This window comes from Poromitra crassiceps (assembly GCF_964638095.1).
Source record: "Poromitra crassiceps genome assembly, chromosome: 30".
In the NCBI taxonomy this organism is placed as follows: Eukaryota; Metazoa; Chordata; class Actinopteri; order Beryciformes; family Melamphaidae; genus Poromitra; species Poromitra crassiceps.
In genome coordinates this window covers 15,301,838-15,309,820 of record NC_139652.1, presented here as the reverse complement: position 1 = coordinate 15,309,820, position 7,983 = coordinate 15,301,838, and the positions used below count along the sequence as shown (strand labels likewise).

The following is a 7,983-nucleotide window of genomic DNA, read 5'->3' as shown; positions in this document are numbered from 1 at the left end:
ATATGTGAGTCAAAAGTGTTTACATCAGACTACTCCTCTGCCTCTGTGCTATTTGAAAACTGCTACCTGCTCACACCCACTGGCATCAAAAAGAGATGATTGGAATGGGTGGATACAGCTGTGGCGTGATTTTTGTATGTTGCTCGGTACTATCCAGTCTAAAGATTAAAAACAAGAAAACAAAAACAGCTGTGTTGGTGTTGACATCAGGCAGTGCACAGTACTCCTCTGGGGTTGATAATGACATCAGGCACTGCACAGTACTGATATTGATAATGAGCCAGAGAATTACAGGAAACAATGTTCGATGCCATTCTGGGGATGATTGATGCAATGCTGTCAGTGGCCTAGTGACATCACCACATTATCATGCTCACCACAGTGATGTTTCATAGCAATCAAAGGAGAGTTCTTTTTCTACCACAATAGTTTTTGGAGTGCTAAGAGCAGAAAACACTGGCAAATGGGATACTGACCATTTGGCATAAAAAACCTACTTTTGGCACCTGAATCTATTTGATATTTGAGCCCAGCAGATGGAGACAGAGGACTCAGGAATTTCTCCTCCTCCCCCCCAGTAATACTGATGTGTTCTTAAGTTTCGACAGCTCCTCATTATTTGTGCTAGCCAGCTGCAGATCTAGAGAAGAACACATGATTCGGAGGATTTCTTCTCTGTGCTGCTGGTGATGTTCACCTCTCGACCTGTGGGGGCTGGTTTCTCGCTGGACTTCTGTAGTATGTCTCGTGCCAAAGCCATAAAAGACTCGTCGACGTTGATGCTGGACTCTGCACTGGTCTCAAAGAAGCGGATGCCGTGATCCTTTGCCAGCTTCTCTCCTGTCTCCTTGGAAACTTTCCTCTTTGCCTCAATGTCACACTTATTACCGAGCAACATCCGACTGACGCCAGCTGATGCGTTCTCTTTGATGTCCTTCATCCAGTCCTGGATGTTTTCAAAAGACTTGTCGTCTGTGATGTCGTACACCAGGATGATGCCCATGGCTCCTCTGTAGTAGGCTGTGGTGATGGTCTTGAAGCGCTCCTTCCCTGCCGTGTCCCAGAGTTGTAGTTTAACTTTCTTTCCATCGATGTCGATGGTTTTGACTTTAAAGTCGATGCCGATGGTTGATGTGTTGTCCTCAGCAAAACGGATGATCAGGTCTGATTTGCCCACTCCGCTGTCCCCGATAAGCAACAATTTGAAAAGGAAATCATACTTTTTCGCCATAGCTGGAGCTATTCTTTAAAGTCCAAACACAGCCAGGGGTTTGGATTGTCTCTTTCAGAAAGATCCTTTTAACGTTGTGTTTTAATCTCGACTGTAACTTCTCTTCAACGTGTCATTAAAATGAAATAGACTTTGTAAAGAACAGTTTGCTGCTCCATGTACCGAATGGATCTTCTCGGTGCATTCAGAATGTGTGTAGTCGGAAGGCGGAAGTCCCAGACTTCCTGGATCTGACCGCTTTCCCCATAGATATAAATATCTATTGCTTTCCCCATCGATGATGTAACTGGATGTTCCCTTTTTGGGCTGCATGGCGTCACGTGACTTGCAATACCGAACTTGGCCACCATGTTCAAATTGCTTCACAGTTAGGTGCTGTTCCTGGGGGCCCTGGATCTTATGTGGAAAAGTCAAGTCAAGTCAATGGGGTTTTATCAGTGAGCTTTGTTGTGCATTGGCAAGATTCTGCCACTTGATGGTGACGTTTGTCTTGAAATCATATTTGGCTCTGCCCATAAGGACTGCAGTTTTAGTACACCCAAAGTTTATATGTCAGAAGAATTTTTAGACCCTATAAGATTCACTTTAATAGCCACAGTAAGTAATCAAAGATTACAAATGAGGAATTTGACTTAGTGCAAGTAACGTATGCAGCACAGCGGTCACATGAGAAGACAAAACAATCAAAATTATAAAGTGCTAAATAGATTATAAAGTCCTAAAGTTACATAATGATGGGGGCCAGGGGGGTAGGATAAATAGGTATGTAGGATAATGTCCGTCGCTCACTGATGACATGGTGTCATCATCAGTGACGTCACATTGATGTGGGGCTGTGGGGCCCAGGGTGATGGGGGAAGGTGGGGCTGTGGGACCCAGGGTGATGGGGGAAGGTGGGGCTGTGATACCCAGGGTGATGGGGGAAGGAGGGGCTGTGGGGCCCAGGGTGATGGGGGAAGGTGGGGCTGTGGGACCCAGGGTGATGGGGGAAGGTGGGGCTGTGGGACCCAGGGTGATGGGGGAAGGTGGGGCTGTGGGACCCAGGGTGATGGGGGAAGGTGGGGCTGTGGGAACCAGGGTGATGGGGGAAGGTGGGGCTGTGATACCCAGGGTGATGGGGGAAGGAGGGGCTGTGGGGCCCAGGGTGATGGGGGAAGGTGGGGCTGTGGGAACCAGGGTGATGGGGGAAGGTGGGGCTGTGGGACCCAGGGTGATGGGGGAAGGAGGGGCTGTGGGGCCCAGGGTGATGGGGGAAGGAGGGGCTGTGGGGCCCAGGGTGATGGGGGAAGGTGGGGCTGTGGGACCCAGGGTGATGGGGGAAGGTGGGGCTGTGGGAACCAGGGTGATGGGGGGAGGTGGGGCTGTGGGACCCAGGGTGATGGGGGAAGGTGGGGCTGTGGGACCCAGGGTGATGGGGGAAGGTGGGGCTGTGGGAAACAGGGCTAAAATCTTATTTTGTCACATGATTTGTGATTTTGTTCAGCCATTATGGGGCAATACGATTTAACAGGATGGATATTGGAGAGGAAATCCAGTTGGTTTTCACATGATTCAGATGGTTCTTTTGGCATCATTGAGGGGTCTGGAACTTTTTTTCCCCCTAGTGCCCACTAAGAAATGGAGTTGGTGGTCCGGGCGCTGCACAGCGGCTGCCCACTGCGGCTGCCCACTGCTCCTAGTTCTAGGAAGGTTCCTAGTAGAGGATGGGTCAAATGCAGAGGATGAATTTCCCCATGGGGATAAATAAAGGATAACTTAAAAACTTACATTAACCTCATTCAAAAACAACATAACGCTAGAAAAGCTATTGCTGCAGAACATTAAACATGTCAAGCAGACATCTTTCTAGCTTGACATATGGCAGATGGAAGTGTCATTGTTAACTAGTTGATGATGGTATATTACATACACTTTGGTTGAAGTCATTAAAACCCATCTTTAACCACTCCACAGATTCCATGTAAAAAAAGGGTGTTCTGTTCTCCCTCAGCGTGCTGTCTGTGAGCCTATGTTGAGATTAACAGACAGCTAAACTCTTAACCATATTATTTCCTCCAAGGAACAGTCGAGTGTTGTAGTTGGCAGGCTTTTATATGGCAAAGTGTCAAACTGAAAATACAAGCACAATACGCAATACGGCATAAGGTCATGTACTGTACAGGTAAGATAATCATATAAGTAAAGACGTTGGGCATTACAGGTAAAGTAAACAGGTGAGTAACAAAGCTATAAATAAAAGGGTATTATTCCGTTTCAGGTACTAAGATAACCTACAGGTAAATAAAATGGTAAGTACATAATTAGCTTAATTAGGACATGTTTTTAACAGAATGCTCCGCTACTGTACTTTTTAACCAAGATAAGTATTATTTCAATCACCAGTAAGAAGAAACAAGTACTACAGGTAAGTATATTAACTGTAATTAACTGCTGTACATTCAATATGCATGTTACCATTGATTGAAAGTTAGCTTGTACATTTATCAAAATAACAATCAATCAATCAATCAACACTTTATTCCAGACACAGAGGCGGTCCATAGTACATCACAATAAAAAATATACAGAATACAAAACATAATAAAATACAGACAGATACAAATTTATATAGTTCCAATATTTGCATATAGGCTAAAAGCACCAGTGGTTCCAAAGCCTTGAGGTGAACCTAACCATACTCATGGTAGGGTTTACAAGTGCTGAGATAATGCTATTTGGTGACTCAGAGATCCTGCACATAAAACTGTACATGAAGTTCCTGAGTACAGCAGGGCATGTCCAAACACCAATACTTACAAACATTTGGCTTGCACTGCTCCTTCTTGGCACTTTCAGCAGCAGCCTCATGCCATCAAACAGAGTAATCTTCACAGACGATGAGCACATACTAAATTTACGTATCAACATATTAGCCTGAGCGTACATCATTCTGTATTGTCGTTGAATGTCCCTATCATCAGACAGGTCATCGGTCAGATAGTGTCCTAAGTATTTAACCTCTCCACATGATTTAAGGACAGTACCAGAGAGAGAGAAGGCAGGGAATGACAATTTATTATCTTCCTTGCTTCTGACTATCATGACATTACTCTTTTTCCCATTAAATTTAATATCGAAATCAGAGCCATATTGAGAGCATATTCTTAGTAACTCTTGAAAGCCAGCACTATATGGACACAGGATAACATTAGGGTTGTGCTACAACCCAGGTTTTACGAGTGAGCACGAGAGCTCTCACTAGTGCCTACAACGCTGCGTAGCAGCACTATGGAAGACTGTAATTTTGCTCCAAAATTATTTTTCATTAAAACCTGACCACCCACCTTTAGGTGGCGTGGTGCCCCCCTGGGGCTGACATGGCCACCCACCTCACCCACGTGACTACGTCACGTCCTGTCAGCCCCAGGGTCCGCCACTCATTTCTTCCAGCCAGCTGGGATCCGACGCACCCCGTGACGCATCGACGCAGCAAGGCTGGGTAGTGAGAGCTCTCGTTCTCACTCGTAAAACCTGGGTTGTAGCACAACCTTAATGTTTTACTTCGTTTCAAACTCAAGCTCTCACTAGTGCCTTAATTCAACCGACCTTGCTGCCGGGAGCACCCCACAGGGCGACCCGAAAGGAACCGGTGAACCACGGCCATATGGCAACGTTCATGCCTGACCGTCTGACATATTAGAGTGGCAACGATACTACTTTCTTGCCACCGACAGTACCGCGTGCGCGAATTGCGAACCGGACACGTCGAGACTGTAGTACCTGACAAAAGTGTGATGAGAGGACCATGAGGCCGCGGCACACATGTCCTCCACCGAAACACCACGCAACAACGCAGAGGATGCCGCAACACCTCGCGTAGAATGCGCCCTGATACCCTCCGGGGGAACCTTGCCCACGGCAGAGTAAGCCAACGCGATCGCCTCCACTATCCAGTGTGATAAGCGATCCTTGGAAAGGGCCCCACCCTGGGCTTTTTGCCCAAAGCAGACCAACAACTGGTCTGTAACGCGTAATGAACGCGTCCTGGCTACATAGGCCGAGATCGCCCTTACGGGGCACAGCATGTGCAAGTGTCTCTCCTCACCCGAACTGAACGGCGGGGGACAGAATGCTGATAAGTCTATGACCATAGACCTATAGCTGGCATTAATATTCTTGGGTTGGTAAGCCGGGTTAGGTCGCAACGTAACCCTGCGCCCATCATCCCCAAAAACCATACAGGCCTGCTGCACCGAGAGGGCGATCAGGTCACCGACTCTCTTACCTGACGATAAGGCCAGCAGCAGCGCGGTCTTTAAGGACAGAACCTTTAAATCGGCGGAGTCCAAGGGCTCAAACGGATGACCCGTTAGCCCGTCCAGCACCGTAACCAGGTCCCATTTGGGAAAAACGCACCGTGACGGCGGGCGCAGTTTACGCGCCCCCTTCATGAAGCGCGAGACCAAAGGGCAAGCCCCAACGGGGCTCCCTTCAATTCCCATGTGGCAAGCCGAGATCGCGGCTACGTACACCTTAAGCGACTGCGGGGACTGACCCGCGCCAAGCAAGCTCTGAAGAAAACAGAGAACTGGTCGCACACCGCAGTTCACTGGATTCACACCTTTACTTGTGCACCAACGCGAAAAGACCCGCCACTTGTACGCGTACTGAGTGCGGGTCGAAGCAGCCCTAGCACTCTGAATAGTGCGTACCACATTATCGGGCAAGCCCTGGGCTAGCAACTGGTCCCGTTCAGGAGCCAGACTGCTAGCTTCCACCTGCCTGGGGAGGGGTGGAACACCTCCCCCTCTGCCTGGAATAGGAGATCGGTCCTCACCGGCAACACCCAAGGCGGACCCTGCGCCAGGGAGACCAGGTCCGCAAACCATGTCTGCCTGGGCCAGAACGGAGCCACTAGAACGAGCCGGAGGCGCTGTTCCTTCACCCTGTCCAACACGGATCAGGGGGATCGGTGGAAACGCATCGAGCCCCTCCCGTGGCCACACGTTCGCTAACGCGTCGTGTCCCAACGGGGGGTTGTCCTCCTGGATCGAGAACCACAATGGGCAGTGCGTCGCGCGCCGCGATGCGAAGAGATCGACGCGGGCACGACCGAACCTGGCCCAAATCTGTTCCACCACCTGAGGGTGGAGGCACCACTCCGTATGACGGGGGTAGCCTCGAGACAGCAGGTCGGCGCCGTAATTCAGCCATCCCGGCAGATAGACCGCCGACACTGACAGGAGACGGGGATACGCCCACAGGTGAATCCCCGCCGCTAACTGGTTCAGCGCCCTCGACCGCACACCTCCCTGTTTGTTCAGGTGGGCGATCGCCGCCGAGCGAATCAGCACATGGCGTCCATGTATGATCCGCTGGAAGTGAAGCAGAGCCAGGCGAATCGCCTCCAGCTCCAGCACATTTATGTGGCGAAGCTCCTGAGCCTCCCACCGGCCGTTTGCCGACAAATGCCCGCACACCGCACCCCAACCCCAGAGGGAGGCGTCGGTGCGAATCACTAACCTGAGCGGGACCGGACCCAATCGAGTGCCCCTCGAGAGGTAACGGGGGTCTGCCCATATGACCAATGCCTGGCGGGCCTGGCCTGTCATAGGAACCCTGCGATGACGGTCCCTGGCCGGATCCATGCGTAGCCTGAGGAACCAGATCTGGAACGGACGCATGTGTAGCCTCCCCAGAGGGAGCACATGCAGTGCCGAGGCCATCAGGCCCAACATGACTGTGCACTGATGTACTGACACCGAGGAGCAAAGACTTAATGTCCTCGCTGTCCGCACCGTGCGAGCCTGTCGCTCCGGTGACAGGCGGGCTCGCATGGCCCTGGAGTTCAACTCGAGCCCCAGGAAGGTAGCCGTCTGCTCTGGGGCGAGGCAGCTCTTTTTCCAGTTCACCAAGAACCCCAAGGTTTGTAGGTGATTGGTCACCACCCTGGTATGTTTCGTGGCACCAGCCCTTGAGTCTGCTACAATAAGAGCGTCGTCGAGATAGAGGAAGATGCGAATCCCCCACGCGAATCCCCCAGGGGGGCCAAGGCCGTCTCCACGCATGCCGTGAAGGTTCGCGGGCTCAAAGACATGCCGAAAGGCAAGACACAGAACTCATAAGCCTTCCCTAGGAAGGAGAACCTCAGGTATTTCCTGTGCCTCTTGACCACGTGGACATGGAAGAATGCATCTTTCAGGTCCACGGAAGTAAAGAAGTCCCCCTGTCTCAACGCATTGAACAGGTGGGAAAAGGAGAGCATTCGGAACGGGAGCTTCCTCAGCGTCTTGTTGAGACGCCGAAGGTCCAGGATTGGACGCATGGAGCCGTCCTTTTTGGGCACGACAAAGTACCTGTGGTAGAAACCCGAACGCACCTCCGCCTCGGGAACCGAGCAGATCGCCCCTTTGGCGAGGAGCGAAATAACCTCCTTGTGGAGTATGTCCATGGACTCCCCTTCCACGACCGTATCGTGGGTCCCGTCGAACCTGGGCGGGGGCCTGGCAAATTGCAGGGCGTATCCCTTCTGGAGGGTACGCCGCAACCAAGGGGACGGGGAATACAGACGTTCCCAGGCATCGAGCCTGCTGGACAGAGATGGTCTCTTGAGGCCAAAGGGGGCGGAGCCCGCCCCCTTGGCCATGAGTAAATTGTTGGGTACCGGGTTCTGGCCCGGTATCTTGGTTGGGGAAGAAAATGGGGGGGGGGCCGGACAGAAAAGGCTATGCCCCCCTGCCGGTTCTTTACGTGGGCTCCGCCTACTGACGTGC

The 7,983-nt window shown here is 51.2% G+C and overlaps 1 pseudogene across 1 annotated transcript; it reads right to left on the bottom strand.

The window, feature by feature from the left end:
* Positions 1 to 65: 65 nt before the first annotated feature.
* LOC310800494 (ras-related protein Rab-13 pseudogene) lies at positions 66 to 1,400 on the bottom strand (annotated as a pseudogene). Its single transcript has one exon. The product of its transcript is annotated as a ras-related protein Rab-13 pseudogene (transcript).
* Between the last annotated feature and the right edge of the window lie 6,583 nt (positions 1,401 to 7,983).